The sequence below is a fragment of the Magnolia sinica genome, chromosome 18, assembly GCF_029962835.1.
Source record: "Magnolia sinica isolate HGM2019 chromosome 18, MsV1, whole genome shotgun sequence".
Classification (NCBI taxonomy): domain Eukaryota; kingdom Viridiplantae; phylum Streptophyta; class Magnoliopsida; order Magnoliales; family Magnoliaceae; genus Magnolia; species Magnolia sinica.
The window spans coordinates 61,657,271-61,681,010 of record NC_080590.1 but is presented as its reverse complement, the minus strand read 5'-3'; the positions used below and the strand labels follow the sequence as shown (position 1 = coordinate 61,681,010).

At 41.7% G+C, this 23,740-nt stretch overlaps 1 non-coding gene across 1 annotated transcript; it reads left to right on the top strand.

The window, feature by feature from the left end:
• Nucleotides 1–378: 378 nt before the first annotated feature.
• Nucleotides 379–485, top strand: LOC131234185 (small nucleolar RNA R71). Its single transcript, XR_009165593.1, has one exon. It is a non-coding gene; the product is annotated as a small nucleolar RNA R71 (small nucleolar RNA).
• The last annotated feature ends 23,255 nt before the right edge of the window (nt 486–23,740 follow it).

The following is a 23,740-nucleotide window of genomic DNA, read 5'->3' as shown; positions in this document are numbered from 1 at the left end:
AAGCAGGTATTGTTGGACAATTTTCAGTTGTGTGAATGTTGCAAGCACAAATACCGTAAACAGTTTCCTTAACCTTATCCTTCTTTAGTTCCATGGCCTTAAATTTCCTTATAAGATTAAACACTTTAGCATTTATATCATCATCCTCTTTCAAAAGGTATAATCCGCCCTTCTCCTTTAATTTAGTGGGCTTAGAAGTGGTGCTTGATTTTGGGTAGGTGTCCCATGATTGTGCGTTTTCAGCAAGTCTATCCAAGTAGTCCCACACATCATTGACATTTTTATTCATGAATTCCACATTGCACATTCGTCTCAACCAATTGGCACATGGAAGATGTCAGACCATCATAGAAAAAGTATGTAATGCGCCACGTTTCAAAACCATGTTGTGGGCATGAAATGACAAGATCCTTGAACCTTTCACAACATTGGAAGAATGTTTCATCCTCCTTTTGGGCGAAGTTCATGATTGACTTTCTAAGGGTGTTCATTTTATGATGTGGAAAAAATTTCTTTATGAACTCCCTTATCATGTCATTCCATGTGCCAATAGATCTGGTATGTAGTGAATGCAACCATCTCTTAGCTTTCTCTTTCAAAGAAAAGGGAAAGAGTTTCAGTCTGATCGTGTCCTCAGACACGTTTGGAAAATATAAAGTGGTTACGATCTCATCAAACTCTTTCAAGTGCAAATATCTACTTTCAGATTCAAGTCCATGGAATTTTGGAAGGAGTTGGATCACCCCTGGCTTGATATCCATATGTCTCGTATTTTCTAGAAAAACCATGCATGAGGGCGTACTCACCCCTGCTGGTTGTAAATAATCTCACAAAGTATGAGGCAAGGGTGTTTGATGCACCTCATTCTCATCCTGGACTTCCTCAAACCGAGGTTGAGGTTGTCTTCTCGGTTGATTGATCAGTTGATTGCAGCCATCACTTAATTAATTCTATCCTGTGATGGATAGATAACCCCTCAACCAATCCTCCTTCACTCAAAAGACATTGAGTGTTATCACGGACCCACTTGGGCATGAAACACTCACAACTCTCAATTTCAGATTCTAGCATAAACCTAAAAGAGAGAAAAGAAATAGAAGTCTAAAAAGAGAAAGGGGAGGAGTTAGAAGGAAGTTACCAAATTAGAAGTTCCTAAGTTAAGGTCCTCCAAAACAAAACAAAACAAGTTAGTTTATAAAATAGGAATTCCCAAATTAGAAAGTTCTAATAGAAATTAAAATGGTTTCCAAAAAAGGAAAATTTCTAAAAACAGAAAATAAAAAGTTTCTAAAAGACTGATTAGGAAAGTTTTAAACCCTAGAATTAGAAAGCAAGTTAGTTTCTAAAAATCAAATAGAAAAACCTAATCCTAAAATTAAAAAAAAAAAAAACTAATCTTAACCTACTTATGAAACTAGTTAATCTTAGAAAAACACAACCGTTAGTCCTCGGCAACGGCGCCAAAAACTTGTTCACAACCCCAAGTGTAGGGTCGTAATGTAGTAATAATCTTGGTAAGACCAAGGTCGAATCCACAGCGACTGAACCTTATACGTATTCTGAAAGTAACCAGAACTAGAACTAGAAGAAGATGTAATTTAAATCAAGAGAATGTAAAAGAATAATGGTGAATTATTAAAATAAAACTTATAAAATTCAAAGGTAGGAAACTAGGGTTTCCATGGATCCACTTGTAGAGATCAGGGAGATCTATGCTTGATTTAAGAATACAACTGGAATCAGAGTCCTATTTTCATCCAATTGGAAGATATCTCTTTAAAAATCAAATATAAACTTCCTTTGATCTAGTTTTCAATGAATGATAGGTATGAGAACTAGAAGTGATTCCATCACAAAACCATGCCCATGAGACAAAGCAAATAATAGAATTTACCAATCCACAACCAATCTGAGAGAATTATGAACGTTAGGAAGGATTTCATCATCCAACCATGTCCATGAGATGATGGTGAACAACAGGGTTCCCGATTTCACAATCCCTATAATGAAAAGAACATACTCAAAGCTATCGCAGATCTATTGTAATTTAAGTCATAACAAACCATTAAAAACTAAAAGTATTTCTTATAGTCAAACTAAATTCAAAGACAGTTCAACTTGACATGAATTAAAGCATAGAAATGATCCCATCATGCAACAAGCTTCACCTCGTAGCCCTAGCTAAGAGGTTTAGCCTATCATAGACATGATCAAGCTAAAAATCTCTTAAAAATAACATCAAATGAAGAAACTATTAAGGAGGAAGAAAAACTCTGTGGCAGTCATCCACTCCTCTCTCTCTCTCTCTCTCGTCTGTTTCTTCCCACATCAGATGATCTCTCTCTCTCTCTCTCTCTCTCTCTCTCTCTCTCTTTCTCTCTCCTTTATAAACATGGTGTAGGTTGGTCGGTTAGGTTGGAGTCAGTGGAGAGCTTACACAGCTTTCTCCTTTCGCACCTTACGCAGTGAAACCACAAGAGTGAGTTGCATTTGGATTGGTTTTTGGGGTAGGGATCATCCACGATGTCCATTTTGACTCCATGGGAAGGGTCGTGACCCCTTTTGCAGCTTGCGGATGGTTCAAATCATGGATCTAATCACGGTTATGGTCGTGCAACGGCCCATAGCAAGAGGTTTTCTCCGGACGCACGTGCTACGTAATGAATTACGTAGTTGGAGTCGGCAGCGTCGGTGGGGCCCATGATCGATGTCAACAACGAAATTCACTCCGTCCATTAGACTAATAATGAAATTTTTGTTGGGAATGGACACTTTTTCTTGAGTTTGATGTGGCCCAAGGGATCAATCTTCCTACCATTCATCCTACATTTAAAGTGGTCTTCTTATGAGCACGTGCATGGATACATGTCGACTCCATGATTTTGGTCGGCCACACCGTCTGGACATAGTGGACGGTTCAGATTATCGAAACGACAGATGATGGTGGGCCACAACTCATCACAGTAGACGTCAGTTTACTGCCTATGTAAGAGAGGTGGCTGGGAGTCGAGTCAGCGCATGCTGACCGACTCCCTTAGTTCGGTGCACATCTGGTGTGTGTGCGCTGTGTGTGCACCCAACCAAAGGTGGGGTCTATCGTGATGTTTTTCAAACATCTACACCGTCCATTCATTTCTCCATCTAATTTGAGGGGTTGAGACTAAAATTAAAGAATATCCAAAGATCAGGTGGGCCCCAAAATCGGTGATTTATGGCTTATCTTCCCGTTGGACCACTTCCACAAAGATCCGAGGGCTGAAATTTTATGTGTACGGTTTCTTTATGATCCTCAAGGTAGATATAAAGTTTTGTGCCAAACGGATGGTAGAAACACAGTGAGCTTGCATTCAGGATGATTTTTAGGCTCCTTTATCTTCAATGGCTTTGTTTTCTCGGATCTTTGGCATTTGAATTCTTCAATCTCAGTCTCCTAAGATCCGTCCCTTGCCTTGGTGATTTTTTAGTGTTAAATACATGCTTTTAATACCCTTTTCAGTCCAAGCTCCTAAATTCACCTTGCAACACATACATGATTAAAATAGAACGTTTAAGCACTAACATGTACATAAAACCAAGTAATAATTGTGGTCTAAATGCAATATTTGACCCTCGACATGATTAAATGTCACCTGCACACAACGATCATGCATAAGCTTACTACGAAGTTTAGAGGGTGGTGTACGTGTGTGCACAAAGCATGTGCCAAGCATATAATATTAGCTTGAGCAGAATACTGACAAGTCTATAAGTCATTTAATATCAGAGTATGCAATGTAGATCGTGATGCAATGCAGAGTCATAGTGAGCCAAATATCAGATGCCGAGGATGCAATGCAATATGCAATTCTTGATGAGCCATGAATACCATCAGCCTTCTTCAGGCTAGGCAATACAGAAGCATAGTAAACCAAATGCGATGTGTTGAGGATGCAATGCAATATGTGGTGTGAAAGAAATGACCAATCTGGAGTGTGAAGTCAGGATGATAGTGCGTAGTATCGTAACCTGTGGGGTCTATTATAAGGGACTTCTATCCAAGTGGTAAATTCCTGATCTCAGCTTGGTCGTGAAAGTGTCCTAGTTTGTCAATTAGCGTGAGTGTTGAGTTGGCTAGACAGAGAAGCTCCATAGGAAGATCAATCAACTGTCTGCCTCAACTAGATGTGAGCCCGAACTCACCATAGGTAAATCTTAGCCTCACATCCAATGTCCCAAAACACTAGGTAATTAAAACCCTTAAAATTGATTCGAATATCATAGGGTTTTTGGGTTAGAAAACCTTTTCAAAACTGCAGAAAAATCTCTAAGTTTTCTACCTTTGTCGATTTATCAACAAGTAGTTCAATGGAATTGAACCTTGCTATTGATGTCCTTGAAACTCACTCGATAATATTGAAATGAGGACATAAGATGTCCAACAACTGCATATACCTCTAGATGGAATTATCGATGTATCGATAGTCGTATCGATATCATCGATAATTGAATTATGAGTATATCAAAGCTAACTCGATAAAATCGACATCACATATAATGTGTCCAAGTTCTGCTAAGGTAAATCACAAAATCCTCGATATATCGAAGTCTCCTCGATATCCTCAGAATTCAAATTTTGATGATATGGGAAGCCCTTCAATGATATCAGTTTTGGACACTCTATTTTCCAGCAATATTTTCAGGTCGTTCTATCTTGGATCGAGGGTCACTTGATAGAATCGATATTCAAATATCGATGATATCGAGGTTGGGTCGATGTCATCGAGAATGGACATAAACTGTCCAGCAAGCTTAACTGGAAAATCCTTTGGATTTATCGATGCATCGACATGACTATTGATATCATCAACATTCAAATTCTGATGATATTGAGTCTGCCTCGATCATTCTTTTAAACCTGAAAATTTTCAAAGGCAAGGCTCTCTCATTTTTCAAATGTCGAGGAATCGAACCTCGTATCGATGAAATCGGAGTTTGAAATTCGATGACATCAATGCATGTTCGATTTCCTCAACCAGCTAGATAAAGGGTTCAAAAGCATTTAACATTTAAGTTAGTGTCATTGAGCGGCCAGTCGATGTTATCGAGAGTATACGCTCGATGATATCGACCCTGCTTGATGATATCGAACTCTGTAAAAAAATGTGACCGTTTTATATCCGTTGGAACCTTCTGCCTATTTAATGAGAGCTTGCCCTTAGTTACTGATAGAGAAAAAGAGAGTGTTTTTATGTGCTTAACCCTAGATCATATACCCTTAGCATTTTTCTCTTATGGGAGTTCATCTTCCAATCCACCCTCATCATTGACATTCAATAGAGTGGATTGGGGAATGAACTTCCGCATTCAAGGATACTCCAGTTACCACCTTAAGGGCAAATCATTAAGCTGGGATGCCTTGAATGCATAGATGATTGGAATCGCTCTATGTCCCTTATAAGAAAATATTCAAAAATATTCAATAGAGTAGGATTCCATTATAACCTTGACCTAACCTGTCACCATGTATTGGTACATCTTCTGAGTTGCGGATCAAGGAAGCTGAAGTTCTTCATTAAAGGAGGAGATCTTCAACAATGTGTTGAAAGGGACTCATCTGCTTATCTGTAAATTATTAGAGTTCAGAGGACCCCTGTGATCATTCCTTCTGTAGGATTGGGTCTATGGTGTTTCTCACCCCTTGCAAGTCCTCGTAGAAAGCCTCTGGAGGGAGTGTACGTGGTGGGTGCTTTATGTTAACCATTGCTCTGTGGAGAGCATAAACTCTTAGGTCCTTATAGTAGGTCCTTGACTAGGGTGGTCTAAAAGTTGGGTGCTTTGTGTTAACCCTTGCTCATGGGAGCATAAACTTGTGAGGTTCCTTGAGTGGATCCTTGGCCAGTGTCCCTAAAATTGGGTGCTATGTGTTGACCCTTGTTCATGGGAGTATAAACTGTTAGCCTAGGTGTAGGTTGTACTAGTTAGAGGTGAACCTGATTTAAAACCTCCGATTTGAGGTGAACCTGTTGTGAAACCTCGTTAGTGAAATCCGGTACACTAAAGGGTTGAGTGTGTTAGCCGGGAGTGGAGTAGACAAGTAGTTGAACCACTATAAAAATGATTGTGTATGTGATTGATAGTAGTCTTTGATTACTTATGTGATTCCTTTAAATGCTTTAATAACTGAAAATCTAAGAACACACCTCACACACAGTCACATCCATCATAATCTACGAAATGTATCTTATCTGTCAAGTAACATTATGATTAGATCCTCTATTTGGCTTGGAAGCCATTAGAGTTATTTTGGAGAAATCATGATTCATGCATATCTACTCAGGACAAGTTTGATAGGACCTTAAATAAACCATAATTTTTTTATAAAAGTCCTATTCACCCCCCTCTAGGACATATTGGCATATTCCTACTTCAACTAAAGCAGTCATTACTGCAATTTCATTTGGTATGAGAGCGGGTCTCTCTTAAAGGGCTTCACCGCCTAGAGAGTGATCTTGACTGAAGTTGGTAATATAGCCAAAGGAGAGGGCTCATCAGTCACTAGACCTCCAGTGTTTGATGGATCAAATTATGTATACTGGAAGGCTAGGATGCACTACTTTCTGAGATCTTTGGATCATGATGTTTAGGATATAGTTGAAAGAGGATATGTGCCACTGTCTGAACAAATAGTACTTGAAAATGACAGAACTATCACCAAACCAAAATCCAAAGAAAAGTGGACAGAATTCGATAAAGAAAACCAAACTGCTAAGGCTAAAGCTATGAATGTTATCTACTGTGCTGTGTCCCAAGATATTTTCAATCAAATCAGTATTTGTGTGACAACCAAAGAAGCATGAGATTTGTTGGAAATAAGCCATGAAGGAACAAGCACTATGAAGAGATCTAAACTACAACTCCTAACATCACAGTTCGAAAGTCTCAGAATGGAAGAGCATGAGACCTTCATGAAGTTTTTCACAAAACTAAATATCATTTGCAACTCCATGGGTGGATTAAGTGAGAAAGTTTCAGTTCCAAAAATCTGTAGGAAAATACTGAGATCATTACCGGAACGGTTCAATCCTAAAGTAACAGCCATTGAAGAATGTAAAAACATAGATGAAATGAAAGTAGAAGAACTAGTAGGTTCCCTACAAACATTTGAACTACACTTCAAACAAACCCCTAAATCCAAAACTACTGTCCTCAAAACATCAAAGAATACACCAAATGAGGACATTAAAAGTGAAAGAGAAAATGAAGATGAAGAAGTGGCTTTATTAGCACAACGGTTCAGAAAATTCTTTTAAAAAAATCGTGGCTGTCCGTTTAAAGGAAGAAAGGTGGACAACAAACATTCTGCAGGTAACTTTGGTAAAAAGATCAAAGAACCACAATGTTATGCCTGTCAGAAGTTTGGACACCTGTCTACTGAATGCCCAAATAGAAAAACTAAGGGCAAAGCAATGGCTGCCACATGGGATGATACATAAGAATCAAACTCAGAATCTAACGACTCAGAAAGCGATGGAGATCAAAAATCTTTAAAATCTTATGGTCTCCACTGCTCCAATCACTCCCATTAAAACTAAGAACGAGGAAGAATCGCAAGCCACTGAATCATTTCCATCTGATAATGAGGAAACTGAAAAGGAAGAAGAAGAAGAACAGAACAAACTACAAGATGCTTACAATCAACTCTACATCCATAGCATCAATATAGTCAGAAGACTTGGAATATTTGAAATTAAAAAGGAATTGCTGCCAGAAGATCTGGATAAAACCTTGGAAATTAATTCACATCTAATTAATGATCTACAACAATATCATTCTGATAATGATAGATTAGAAAGAATCAACACCTTCCTTAAATCTGAGTCTAAAAAACTAAACAAATAGGTTGAGCTATTAAAAGACAAAAACATGCTCCTTCAAAATGAAAATCACACTCCTGTTTAATTTAGAGGAATTTAGAAACCTTGCTAAGATAAACTATAAGTTTTCCCAAAGTGATAAGAAATTAGAAAAACTCTTAGGAATGAGAATACAAGGAAAGGACAAGAGTGGCTTAAGATATTATAAATTTAAAATAAAAACTAGAAATGTAGCACCAATGGCTGAAAAATCTGCTGCTTCAGGAAGTAACACAAAAACTACTCCAGTCTGTCATTTATGTGGTGATTCGGGTCATTATAAGTTTGAATGCTTGACACTTAGGAGGACACAACAGAACTCTGGTCAAAATCATATCGATAAACACAAGCCAACCAGAAGAACAATACCAAATGACAGGAGTCCACCTCAAAATATGGATAGAAGAAGAACACATCCATCATCACCTGAAATGATCAACAGAATGGAGTTAATGAATTAAGTGGCTGAACTGAATAAGAAAACTAATGAATTTGTAAGACAAGGTAACATGATTCAGTTGCCTAACTTGATTAAAGAAACTAAAACTTCCATGGTTAAAAAGCCTGTCACATAATGGGTAGTAAAAGAAAAGAAGAATTGCCTTGTCACTCATTCAAATCATATAACAGGCAATGATACTAAGTGGTACCTAGATAGTAGTTGTTCACGACATGTCATAGGTGACAAATCCCTCCTTTCAAATTATACAGATCTTAATAATGGGATAGTCACATATGGAGACGGAAGCACCACTAAGTTAATTGGACAGGGAATTATTAAAGGAATAAATTTGTTAAAAAATGAGAATGCCTTTTGCACAAAAGGATTAACGCATAATCTTTTAAGCATTTCTCAAATATGTGACAATGAGCATGTGGTTACATTCAACAAAGAAAAATGCAAGATACTAGACCTTTCAGGAAAATCAGTTATGAAAGGTTCTCGCACAAACAACCATTGTCATGTTATTAAAGGGAAAGGAAAGATTGATTCATATGCCTAGAAATAATTGAGAATGGAAAAACATGTCCAAGTCTTACATCTAGACCTGGATAGCTGCTGAAATGATGCAATTTTGCTAAAGTTCTAATTATTTATCTGAGGTTTCTCACCTCAATCTTTTGTATATAAACATCTAGGTGTTTATAATTTTTGGTCTGTACAATGTGTGTACAAAATTTTATTATGTATACTGCCTGATTTTTAGATATACTGAAATTATACACAAAAGTCTGTCGAAATTCTAAAAAATGAATAAAATTCATCTTCGATATGTCTGTCGATACATCATGTGAATTTTTCGATAACATCAACCAAGAATCGATATCATCGACGACCTCTCAAGAAGCTGAAACGTCAGGACGGTTGGTCTTCCCTCGAACTCTTCATTGAAAATATTAAATAGGGTATATCGATATCATCGAACCTATGCTCGATGATATCGAAGGTTACTGCTCAATTAAAGTCGGAAGACGGAAAAAGAGGCTCACTTGTTTGACACTGCATCTCTCCGAACATTTTTTTTTCTTTTACTCTTTCATCTCAAGCAACAATGTCTCATGACAAAGGACTGGTTCCTCCACAACGTTCCTCAACTGAGTGCCAGAAAGGTAAGAAGAATGCGACTGCCTCATCTCCATTTTCAACTTAAAATTTGTGGCAGAACGAGCAGTCCATAGGAAGTGCATTGATCCCTTTGGGATCATCGATCTCTTAGAACTGATTGGGTGGGGAAATATCATAAATTTTGGTGGAGGATTTCAGCATAATCTTCTGCATCTGTTTCTGAACTTAATCTATAATGTTGAAAATAATCCTCCAATCATTTTAGTTGTTGTCATAAATCGGACCGAGCACATCACCCCTAGACTGATAAGTCGTCTAGTTGGTGTAAAAGTCACTAAGATACCTGCATCAGAACGAAATATGAACGGTCTTGGTGTATGGGGAGAAGTTACTCGAGCACTATGTAATGGTGCTATAATACCGAGAAATGCAAAGAATGTTCTTCATGTTAAGCATCTCAATCCTGCATATAAAATTCTTCACAGCATTTTTAGCACAAATGTCTATCCCTGTGAAGTCTCTGGCAACAAGCTTCCTCCATACATTCTCAATGTTCTATATGATGTTCATCTAGGTATTCAAGTGTGCCTACCCACTCTCATTCTACGACAATTAATTCGGGTGTCTTCAGTCGAATCCATCACTACACTTCCATTCCCATGTCTTGTGTCCAAGCTGTCATGACAATTTGGGCTGCCTCCTACTAATGATCTCCTGCACCCGTGTGCCTGGTTCAACCACGAAGACATCTGCAATCTGAATATCATTGACAACATGTCTTGTGGGGAAAAACTGATCCAACCTCAGGCAAGGGCAATTCTGAGTATAGCCCCGACTCTGTTAATATCATTCAGACAGACACAGAATGAGACATTGCACAGGACCTTCTGGATGAACAATCTCACATGATGAAATGGCTCGATAACTGTGAAGCCTGTCTTTCAGAGATCAGACACATGCCGATGACTTGCAACATGCTACAAAACAAATTTTGGATTCCTTACCAGAGCAATAAAGGCTTTCATTGTCTCTAATACATCCTTCCCGTCATCACATACCTGGAGTCTCCCTGAAATGATTAGGGCATAAATATCTCTTTGAATGCCCTATGCTCATTCATATATGTGTGTGATGCATTACTAATCCACAAGGTTTGACAAGTTTTTTGGTTGTGTTATCCTCTGAGTGAGGAACATACTCTGCTTTGGGTGCCCATGGATGGGTTTGTTTTTTTTTGCTTGGTTGGAATAACTATTATACTACTGCCAAACTTGGGCAGTATATACATTTTTGATATTTTGGGAAATGGCGGGTTATAGTTCACACATATTTACTGCCATTTTGAGATCCCCTGTTTTATCTAGTTTATGTCATCTGTGGGATGTGATGTGTGTGATGCTTTATCTTTATATTATTTGCTTATCTCACTGTTCTCTAATTGCTCTACTATGCATACATGGTTTCTATAATGCGATGTTGGTTTTCCATCCATCTATTATATGCATATGATCCCTAAATTATGGTTCTCCCACATTATCTACTTCAGTCAATATCACCTATTATATTTACCTTTGCCAATGACTGATAAAAAGGGGGAGAACAAATCCCACACTCCAAAGGAAAATCATGTGTATCTGCTTGTGATTGGTGATGCAGGAATTAGGGGGAGCAGCTGCAACAAGATAGGGGGAGTTTGTAGTTAGGGGGAGCAGCTTCTAAATGTTTGTGTATGTGAACTAGATAGTATTGTACAATTGTGTAAAGTACATGTACACACAATTTAGGATGTCAGTATAGACGTTGTTCTATGATGTTTTGGTATTTTGTCACGTAATTGACAAAGGGGGAGATTGAAAGTGCCCTAGTTTGTCAATTAGCACGAGTGTTGAGTTGGCTAGACAGAGAAGCTCCATAGGAAGATTAATCAACCGTCTGCCTCAACTGGATGTGAGCTTGAACTCACCATAGGTGAATCTTAGCCTCACATCCCATGGCCAAAAATACCAGGTAATTAAAACCCTTAAAATTGATTAGAATGTCATAGGGTTTTTGGGTTAGAAAAATTTTTCAAAACTGTAGAAAAATCTCTAAGTTTTCTACCTTTGTCGATTTATCGACAGGCGGTTAGATGGAATCGAACCTTGCTATCGATGTCCTTGAAACTCACTCGATAATATCAAAATGAGGACATAAGATGTCCAACAATCGCATATACCTTTGGACGGAATTATCAATGCATCGATAGTCGTATTGATATCATCAATAATTGAATCTCGAGTTTATCAAAGCTAACTCGATAAAATTGACATCATATATAATGTGTACAAGTTCTGCTAAGGCAAATCATAAAATCCTCGATATATCGAAGTCTCCTCGATATCCTTGAAATTTAAATTTCGATGATATCAGTTTTGGAAACTCTATTTTCCAGCAATATTTTCAGGTCGTTTTATCTTGGATCGAGGGTCACTCGATAGAATCGATATTCAAATATCGATGATATCGAGGTTGGGTCGATGACATCGAGAATAGACATAAACTGTCCGGCAAGCTTAACTGAAAAATCTTTCAGATTTATCAATGCATCAACACGACTATTGATATCATCGACATTCAAATTCCAATGATATCGAGTGTGCCTCAATCATTCTTTTAAACCTGAAATTTTTCAAAGGTAAGGCTCTCTCGTTTTTCAAATGTCGAGGAATTGAACCTCGTATTAATGAAATCGGAGTTCGAAATCCGATGACATCGATGCATGTTTATTTTCGTCGACTAGTTAGCAAAAAGGTTCAAAAGCGTTTGACATTTAAGTTTGTGTCATCGAGCGGCCAGTCAATGTTATCGAGAGTATATGCTCGATGATATCGACCCTGCTCAATGATATCGAACTCTGTCAAAAATGTGACCATTTTATATCCGTTGGAACCTTCTGCCTATTTAATGAGAGCTTACCCTTAGTTGCTGATAGAGAAAAAGAGAGAGTGCTTTTGTGTGCTTAACCCTAGATCATATACCCTTAGCCTTTTTCTCTCATGGGAGTTCATCCTCCAATCCATCCTCATCATTAACATTCAATAGAGTGGATTGGGGAATGAACTTCTGCATTCAAGGATCCTCCAGCTACCACCTTAATGGCAAATCATTAAGCTGGGATACCTTGAATGCATAGATGATTGGAATCGCTCTATCTCCCTTATAAGAAAATATTCAATAAAGTAGGATTCCATTATAACTTTGACTCAACACATCACCATGTATTGGTACATCTTCTGAGTTGCGGATCAAGGAAGCTGAAGTTCTTCATTACAGGAGATCTTCAACAATACACTGAAAGGGACTCATCTGCTTATCTATAAGTTATTAGAGTCCAGAGGACCCTTGTGATCATTCCTTCTGTAGGATTGGGTCTAAGGTGTTTCTCACCCCTTGCAAGTCCTCGTAGAAGGCTTCCAGCGGGAGTGTATGTGGTGGATGCTTTGTGTTGACCCTTACTCTGTGGAGAGCATAAACTCTTAGGTCCTTGTAGTAGGTCTTTGACCAGGGTGGTCTAAAAGTTGGGTGCTTTGTGTTGACCCTTGCTCGTGGGAGCATAAGCTTATGAGGTTCCTTGAGTGGATCCTTGGCCAGTGTGCCTAAAATTGGGTGCTATGTGTTGACCCTTGCTCGTAGGAGCATAAACTGTCAGCATAAGTGTAGGTTGTACTGGTTAGAGGTGAACCTAATTTAAAACCTCCAGTTTGAGGTGAACCTATTGTGAAACCTCCTTAGTGAAATCTGGTACACTCAAGGGTTGAGTGTGTCAGCCGAGAGTGGAGTAAATAAGTAGTCGAACCACTATAAAAATGACTGTGTTTATGATTGATATTAGTCTTTGATTACTTGTGTGATTCCTTTAAATTCTTTCATAACTGAATATCTAAGAACACACCTCACACAGTCACATCCATCATAATTTACAAAATGTATCTTACTGTCAAATAACATTATGATTGGATCCTCTATTTGGCTTGGAAGCCATTAGAGTTATTTTGGAGAAATCCTGATTCATGCATATCTACTCAGGACAAGTTTGATAGGACTTTAAATAAACCATAAAATTTTTATAAAAGTCCTATTCACCCCCCTCTAGGACATATTGGTATATTCCTACTTCAACTAAAGCGGTCATTATCGCAATTTCAAGTTGCGCGCTCAATCGAAATCTTGGCCATTGCGAAGGTACACATAATGATTTGGTTACGCTCCACCTGACTGTGTGGATAGTGAATGAATGAATGATGAGTCAAATGCTGAGTACGCAACTCCTGCTCAGCAAGTCCGCATCTGACCGCCACAATGATTCCGATGTGGGACAAGGTTCCGCCTCACTGTATGCACAGTAGCCTACCAACCACTGGTAGCTCGTCTAGGCCCTTAGGCCCCGCCACATCAGCGTCCACCCACGTGTGTAACAGTGACGGGGTGTCATAATATCAGAACCATATATCTTAGGGATATCACCGAGGTATAGTACACTTCACACTGGCTGCTGCCTCCCTAGCCGCACCGCCCAGCGAGAGGAAAAGACCTCATTACCCGCATGGCCAGAAGTTTGCTAATACCTACCCAGCTCATCGATAGCGAACCCATTTGTGAGCTGGTCAAACTCAGCCTAGCTTACAACCCCCTCACTCTGGCAGATAAGGCCACACCCCTTTTACAACTGAACACGACACAGTGGGAGACGCCGCCTACTAGTATTCGACACTCGGGCGCTCATGTATCCACTTGGTCTAGACGTTGGAGCATCCCCTGGCCATGGGGGTTTAGGGGCTTTCACCCACGGACATCGAACATGCCCATATGATGAGTTCCAAATATTTTCGGTGTCCCATCTGGCCATCCACGATATGCCTGTGGAGGCCACAACCCTGATGTCGCAATGTTTATTACAGACTAAGTACACTAACATGATTATCAGATGTTAACAAACAATAACTGGCCCTAACCGGTATATCACATACAAAGAGTAGGAACGGAATGATATGCCCCACTAGGCATGAAACAGTCTTTATGGTATGCCCCATGTTAAACTATCTCAACCTTCTCAAGGCACTAATACACCATATATCCTAAGGCGGAGTCCACTGAAAGGAGGGTGAATCTTACCCACGAACCCAAATAAGCATCAAAAGTGGATATATTAAATCTGATACCACATATTCTTCCATCTATGGCAATGGGTGATGATGCACTCTCCTACAAATAATGGATGGCATAGGTGACACACTAATGTCAAGGATGGGCCTCACACTCGTCCAAAAAGGTAAATGGATGGTGTGGACGATACATACATGACATCAATATCCTAGCAATTGATTACAAAGGTAAGACACATCTTACGGGGTGAGTCAAGCGGGTATACAACAAGGTGAGTTAAGAGGACGAGCCTAAGTACAACAAATGGGCTTCCTCACCCCCTCTATCATGTAATAATTAGGCTTTCCTATGGGGGACCGATATGAATATAAGTTGGCTTTGGTGGAGTCCATACATCTAGGACTATGTATCATTCTAATGGATTGGGTAGCTCGCTCAACTCCTAAGTGAGCCTTGGGTATGGTCATTAAACTTAGGAAAAACATGAATCTAAGTGGGCCACATTGCTATGGAAGGCCTGATACAAATCATAAGGAGGGCTCCAAAGCTTCGGGTAGTTCCACAGGATATGGTGGAAAACATCATTATCAATGGGGCCCAATGTTTTGGGGTAGCCCAACAATAGATATGATGCGCATGGGCAAGAATCATGAGGTTATACTAAGCATGATCTACGGTAATGATGTACTCTTATATATATATATATATAGTGGCGGCTTAAATGCTATACTACATCAAGGATGAACCTCATGGGGTGAATCATTCAATAGTGGGAGTCAAGATGATGACCCTAAGTATATTAAGTGGGGTTTCTCACCCACTCTATCATATGGTAAGTTGGACTTTTTTATGGGGCCCGATACAAATAAGGTGAATCTACAAGTTATGGTGATTCCTACAAGGGTGGTGGAGAGCACTAGCATGAATGGGGGCCCAATAGTTTGCGTTAGCCCTCTAGGGTAAGATGGGTAACACTTATGGGGGCCTAATGATTTGGGATAGCCTAATAAGGTAAGATGGTCATAGGCTTAACAACGGGCCCTAGGGAGATGTACAACAGGGACATTTAACCACCGTTTACAACGTGGACATTTAACCACCATTGCTCCCAAGGTGCGGTCCATTTGGGATCAGAATCGAAATCATAATGGGGCTCTTGGCCCTCCAATTATCTAGGAAATGGATGGACAGCGCGTGCCTCATCACTCATACATGGTAGGCCTGCAAAAGGTGGTGGGGCACACGGCCTATGAATGGATAAACGATGTGTATATAACACATAAATCATGGTGTGCCTCACATACAAATGGGCCTCAGTCATACAATGGGCCTCATACAATCACAATAGGCCTCATCTCATGGGCCTTACATATTCACAATTGGGCCTCACATATACAACGGGCCTCACACATATAATGGGTCTCATATACATCATATTGGGCCTCACACACGGGCTTCATATGCATCAAAATGGGCCTCATCACATGGGCTCATATACATCAAAATAGGCCTCATCACATGGGCCTCATGTACATCAAATGGGTCTTATATATAGCAGGTGGGCCTTGCGTATACAATAGATGGGCCCTGCATCCAGCAAAACGGACGGATGGCTTGGATATAAAACACATACATCATGTGAGTCCCATTGTCCATGGCTGGACGGTGCGGATTTATAACACATACAACACATGGGCCACACAGATACAACAAGTGGGTCCCATTTAAAATTTAGATCTATCTCATTCTCCATGTAAAGCCATAAAACGATCTCTACAAGTGATTGGACGTTATGGATGACCCACGTACATCATGGTGGATCCCACCATCTAGATGGACGGTGAGGTTGGAACACATATATCACGATGGATCCCACGTCCATGGACAGGACCGCGTGGATAAAACACTAACATCATGGTGAGGTCCACCGTCAGATGGACGGTGAGGATAAAACTCGTATATCATGGTGGAGTCCCCACACAAATGGATGGTTAGGATGAAACACATACCTCATGATCAGACCCACTGAACTTGCTGACATCAATACAACAACTATATAACTCGTGGGACCCACCGTCCCTACACTAGACGGTGGATGCAAAACATACATCAGTGGTGCCACATGGATGAGCCACCAAGGTTTGGATCAAGCTGCTATTTGTATTTTCCTTACGTCCAGGCCTGCTACACGGCCTGGATAAAACACATATCATGGTGGTCCCATGATCTGGATGGTGTGGATCTCACACATCTAATCAAGGTGGATCCACACGCGTGGCCCACCATCTCCTTTGGAGTAAAGATGATATTTCTGTTTTCCTTCCTCTAGGCCTATCCCAACGAACAGGCAGTAAGCCTGCCCACTGTACAGGCAGTAAGGTGGGCCCAACACAAGGACGACGTTGATAAAAGATACACACATCATAGGTGGGCCGCAAATAGGGGAGAGAGAGAGAGAGAGAGATGTGATGGAGGGCTCCGCTACTATGAGCCCTCCTAAGATTACAAAACATACATCAAATGGGTCCCACCACATGTGAGCCCTCCAATCACAAAAATCAATAGTGGGATTCCCTTTCCCACCCACAAGATCAAGGTCTAGATGACTTTTTTATAATAGGAAAAATAAACATCATGATGGGGTCAATGGAGAATGGCCCCATCATGGGATGACCATATGAATCATGGTGAGTCATCGGCCACACCTAGGGTCCAAAGTGAGATCCATACCATCAATCGATAGGCCCTACTTGGCCCATCATTAAAATCACAAATCTAGTCCTATAAACACCCACCGATTCCACTTCTTCTTGGTTTTATGGCTTCCTTAGTTCCTTGGTTTCTTCTTTGATGGAGGTTAATGAAGGTTGGAGGGTTGAGATGAGAGATTAGGGGGTAGGAAGTAGGCCTTGATCGTGGGTTCTTTCTCTCCTTAGAACCTTTTTCTCTCTTGGTTGCTTGGAAATGGTAGAGAATGAGATGGGATGGAGTGATGTATGGGGGAGGGATGGTGCTGTGTAAGAAGGATGGGATGAGAGGGATGGGTGGTGTTGACTTTTGGGGGCATATGGTGGCATGGGGTATGGGCTACCTTGCTTTGTTGGTGAGAGAGGGATGGACTAGGTATGGGTTGTGATGGGATGTGTACTGGATTGATTGATGTGATAGGTGGGTAAATATTCTCTCAAGATTCGCAATGCATGGCGTTTCCTTGAAATATACGTGAGCCCACAACTCCTGGCCTGGGTATCGCATCAATGCGAAAGATACGGCGTTGGAATCACGGCAATGGCGTGGTCGTTAGGGTAAAAGTCTTAGGTTGAGTCAACTTAGATCTAAAGGATGTGACTTAGGGTCGCGGGCAAATGCCACTATGGGTCGGGGGTTACTGGAATTCGATGGGGAGGATTGCGAGAGTCTAAGGAACGGTACGGTCTAGGATACGAGCCTTACAGCTCTCCCCTCATAATAAAAATTTTGTCCTCAAAATTTACACATCACGTAATTAACTGGAGCTCATAAAAGAGGAAAATCATTTCACTATGTAAAATTGAAAACACAACACATGAATGCAGTCAAACAACAAGGAGACGAGTATAACGATTGCGAATCTCAACATCTCGCTTCCAAGATGTCTCCTCCATGAATAATCTAGCAAGACGGTCTTAAGGCCTGGTCGCACAAATCGTCGACGACTCCTCCTGGCGGCTGAGGGTCCTGCTGGGGAGGTGTATATCCCCTCTCTAATCGCTGCCGTTGTTGCTGCTGTGGTGGCCTATGCTGCTGCGGGTGCCTCGATGGTTGATCTTGCTGCTGCTGCCACTATTGGGGTCTCAACGGCAGATACTCTCATCGTTGCTGCTGTTGTGGAGGTTACTGCTAGGGACGGGGACACTCGCGCCTACGATGCCCTATCCCACTGCATCCAAAACAAGCACCTGTGAACTGACACAGAGGTGGTGCTGCTGGCGCTTGAAAGGATGGACGGTGTAACGACCTTGGAATTTTCTGTGCTAATCTTTCCTTAAGTAGTTGTTTTGGGGTAATTAGCGCTTTACTCGATTGCTTGTGAAATTCGCATCAATCACTTTAAATTGAATCTGCATGGCTCTAAACGTGTAGATTAGTGAGCGCTACGTTACTCTGAAATCTGGGATCCATCGCTAAATCCAGTTGTTCTGGGGAATTTTTGGAAGATCTGGATCGGACCTAGACCGCGCGTCGAAAGTCCGATGGCGATGATCTTAGGCTGTTGCGGTCACCGAGTTGGGCTTGATCTTCACCTCGAAAATCAAGTCGATCTGATGTTCTGGGTCGATTTGGTTGAGCTCGGAGTGAAGAGTGTGAGAACGGTTGGAATTTAATAAGCTTTTACTGAAATCTGCGTCGTGTCGCTTGTGTGACGATTTTAAGCATTCTGACCGTTGGATTCTGACCCAATTTCACCCTCTGATCAGGATAGTTGGCCCAGGCATATCCTAGTGCTTGTGGACCTGATCGAGATTCCGTGACCGTTGAATTGAGTGTGGTCCGCCACGGCTGATCTGAAGAGCCGGTCGGTATGAAAACTCTGCTTGACCTAGATCCATGGTCAAGGAGCTTAAGTCCGACCTTTCGTGGTTATAGGCCCACCAGAAGTGCTTCGTTGGATCGAGAAAGGTGTGCTTTGGTTATAACCTAAGTATACCTTGACCCTGGGGTTATTTCCATCATTTTAAGGCCTATATATAGTTCTTAAACCCTAGCTCTCATTTCCATACGAATTTTCTCTAACCCTAGCTTGGAAAGAGAGTGGAAAAGAGAGAGTTAGTGAGAGAGATTGGTTGGTAATTCATCTTGATTCTTCCTTGTTCTTCTTCACCTTTGAACCTTTACTTTGAATCGTTCCTCTGACGATTCTGAGTTCTTTTGGGGTAAGTTAACCTAACCCTAACCTGTGTTAGAGCTTAGATTAGACTTGGTGTTGTTGTATCTCATTTCTATCCTTATTTTAGGGTATTCTAGCGCCGTTGACGAAGACAACTCGTCTAAATCAGCTCGGCGGTTCTTTCTTCGCTTAAGGTGCGGACTTTAAGTGTATAGGTTATGGTTTTCAAGGCTTTCAATCCCAGTTAGTGATTTATTCTTGTTATGGATGAGATTTCACATGTCAAATGTTATGTTTACATTGCTTTCCTGATATGCATATGCTATATTGAGATTTGTGTATTCTAAGTGTATTTATAAAGTACCGTATACGTATAAAATACGCACTTGTGTTTGCCATGATTATTTGTCATGTATGTATGCTAGATGCATGTATGACAACTCCTTGGTAAAAGGAATTGTCTAAGTGCATGTATTCCAACATACGTCATGTATGTTGTTCCATGTATGCTAAGTGTTTGTAGAAATGCATGAATGATCTAAGTGTAACTGATTACACTAATTGTGGGCGTTGAGAAGTGATTCTCAATACTCCTATTGATGCGCATGTTTTCCTTTATGCAGTTACATTCCAAGTTATTTAAATTCAAGCATCTCCTATGCTTACATTTATGTTAAGTTGATATTCTTCAGATGTGTATGTACCATGATTTGAGTTATTGTTCCATTACTGTTTTACATTCCATATGAATATCTGTAGTAGTGTAGGATATTTGGGACTATGCCTTAGTCCAGGAGATCGGTAATTGACCCTATATTCGTGGTTGAGATTGCTTTCGCCACGTAGGACGTATTAGACGAACCCGAGCCGTATTAGAGTTGGCGGCAGTGGTTTGGCCACGCGGAGTGTTTGCGCACTCTATGTCGTTCAATTCAACGTGCGCTCGTGCTAGTCGAGTTCGTCAAGTAACCCGATTGTCCGATGTATATTAACCATGTATGGACGCTGCTTCTTGAATCTAGGGTACCGAACTTATCAGTGAAATCCTAATAACCATGGTACCTGATCCGTTAAGACTCATGAGCCGGACATGGTGGTATGGGACATCGTGGTCGAGCTGTCGGCCTACGCTGGGGTGACGAGCCTCCCCGTAGTGACCAGTGAGCAACTTAACTCGTGAGCCGATTATGGTGGTATGAGACACTATATTCGTGCTGTCGGCCTACATTGATTGGTGACGAGCCCTTTGTAGTGACCTCGAGCATACCTGGATACCGCAAGGAGGTGACGAGCCGATCTGTGGTAGTAAGGGCATGAAAGGCGTGCATTGATTGGTGACGAGCCCTTTGCTACGACCTTAAATATAAAATCGTATGAGATGTCTAGGATTGACGACCCTAGTATGGATCACTGTTTGGATGGTGACATGAGGAAGGTATCTTAGTTTCCCAATCCTGTTGTGTGAAATGGACTAATAACAACTTGGTAATCATATCCATGCACCGCATTTGCATGTGCTTTGTAGATGTGGCGCACTTTGAGGCGATGTCATGCGTAACGTAAGATGAAGACGCTGAGGGTGTACGCGTGAGGGCACGCATCATACCGCATTCATACTTGCATTAACAAGAGTACTTAGGATTTATTTAATTGTCCTGCTTTATCATTACTGTTTGATTGAACTGATAACATATTAACCAGTGCCTTATCGTTCCACTGAGTTGATCACTCACTCCCACGTTTTTGGGGCGGTGTTACACACCCACCAGACTCTGTCTTAGGCCCTGATGTTGCAGATGTGGATGCGACGTCTGAGGCAGAGCGGGAGCTGGATGACGACGAGGCTGCCTTCTCCTATATGCAGTTTTCAGGCGGGTTCTAGCGAGCCTCGGTCTGATGCGTGGGATTTCTGGGATATTTCTGGGGACTGAAATGATGTAATTTGATACTTATAATTTTGTTAAATAACACTTTTACACGATCTAGTTGTATATGTAATTCAGGGATTTACACTTGTACACATTTTACTATAAGTCTTCCGCTTGCTTTATTCACTTGTCCCTGAATCATATCTGTGTTTTGGCTTAATCTATTCCATGTTTTATGCACTAATACAGTCAACATACATTCATCATTAAATATGTTGCATAAGTGATGTTTTGGAACTCGGGAGCTGAGTTATGCTCGACCCCCGAATTTCAGGGCATTACAAGTTGGTATCAGAGCATGATCTGGATTAAACCGGACCTGGGTTATGGTCACACACCGCACGTTGTCGCCACTATAGTGTATTTGGGTGCGGGTCTATCATCGCTTTGTGTTTGTGCTCCGTAGTTTCTATCGGTGAAAGTTTCTTGAAAACCTTTGCCGAGATTGAGTCTGTACTCTTACCTGATCACACACAGCGACCCGAAACCTTTCCTAGACCCTCTATTAATGAGTGTAGACGGTCAATCTTCCCTTTTCTCCATCTTAAACCTTCCAGAAATCGCTGTTTGAATCAGATTTCTGTCAGAATGACCCGATAGGCCTCAAACTATGCAAGGGGCCATTTGGGGCATTTCCAGTGGGGCCCAAGGGGGGAACCACATGTTTTGGACCAAGGGGGACCAGGAGGGCCTCGCCAAATCGGCGAGGCATCGCCGATATGTCCAAAGATCGCCGGTCAGCGGGCTTGGCGGGCCGGGCCGACGCGGGCCGATCGTCCCTAGGTCTTGTGTGGCCCACCCCTCCACGGTTTTCATTTTAAAACCTCTCCTTTTACCTATTTCCTTCACAAAACCTACCCCCAAGCTTTCCTTTTCTTCCAAAACCTCTCCAAACTCTCTCAAATCTCTCCCAAATCTTCATCTTCCTTCCACTTTCATGCAAACCCATCACCCCATTCTCAAATCTTCCATTCCATTGCTGATTTCTTCTTTTTCCCTTCTCATTTGAGCCCTTTCATTCCCTATTTGGCTAATAGTTGTGTGGGAGCTTCACCATCTTCCTATTTCTCCCTTTCTCTCATTTCTCATGGCCCTCTTTGAGATCGTGACGGCCATCTTTTCCATTTCTTCCCTTCTTTCCTTGATGGGGAAGAAGAGAGCGCCCGTGGATGAAGCCGGGCCGAGCCGCCCAACCCGTGCACGGAGGCCGAGAGGTGCCGCCGCTAGCACGTCCGCCACGCGCGAGTTCCAGACGAAGCGGGACCTCGATCCTCGAGCTCCTGTCAGTAGGACCTTGTTGGCGGAATTGTCGCATGGAGTCTATGAGGGGCGTAGAGTCCTTTTTGAGGCTCATGTTGACCCGCGGCTCTTTGGTGAGTTCTTCTTGTTGGAGCGCCTAGAAGGGGCTGGTTGGGGTCCCTTGTTCGAAGGCGAGTATCGCGCGAATGCTAGCACTGTTCGGGCCTTCTATGCCAACATTCTAGAGCCTTCGCTGGATCCTCTGCAGTTCAAGATTCCCTGTGGTAGCGGTCGAGTTGGAATTGTCAATGTTGCTTTGATATCCCGACTCTTGAAGGTGCCACTTGGGGAAGTGCATGCCAGCGAGAAGAATGTGGACAGTGTGCGTGAGAGGGATCGTCGCACCCGATCCTTGTGTGGTCGTCTGGTTGAATGGCAGCCGAATAGGAGTCTTCTGGCTTCTTTCATGACGGACGACTTCCGTTTGCTTCACCACATCTTTACGTTCAATGTATATCCAAGGTGGAGCAACCGCAGCGAGTGTACGCGCCTGATGGTAGATTTTCTATATCAGGTGGGGCAGGATGCGAAGTTGTGTGTGCCGACGTACGTCCTGCGTCAGATTATTCTCATCGCTCGTTCGAGTAGACGGACCGAGTCTCTTCCCTTTGGCCGCCTTATTTGCAAGATCGCACATGAGTTCGGCTATAGGCTTGGAGCTGAGAAGCCGGTCCCTGTTCGCCATATCAACTTGAGGACCCTTAAGCTGATGGAGGTTGGTTCTGGTCGGCTTGCCTCAGAGGGTGAGGCCGGGTCTGAGAGTGGTGATGATGAGAGTTATGCTGAAGGCGGTGCGGAGTCTGGGGAAGGAGCAGAGCAAGACGAGGAAGAGATTGAGGCATAGGATTCGAGTGATAGCTCTCCTCCTGTGGTGCTTGAGCAGGGTGCAGAGAAGATTGCCAAAGATGCCCGTCTTACACGGCTTGAAGAAGGGCAAGCTGCTTTACGCCAGGAGATGGTGGATCTTCGAGGCTTTGTTAAGCATAAGTTTAAGAAGATGTCTCGGACTTTGAAATCTATCCTGTGTTGCTTGCAGGATAAGGGT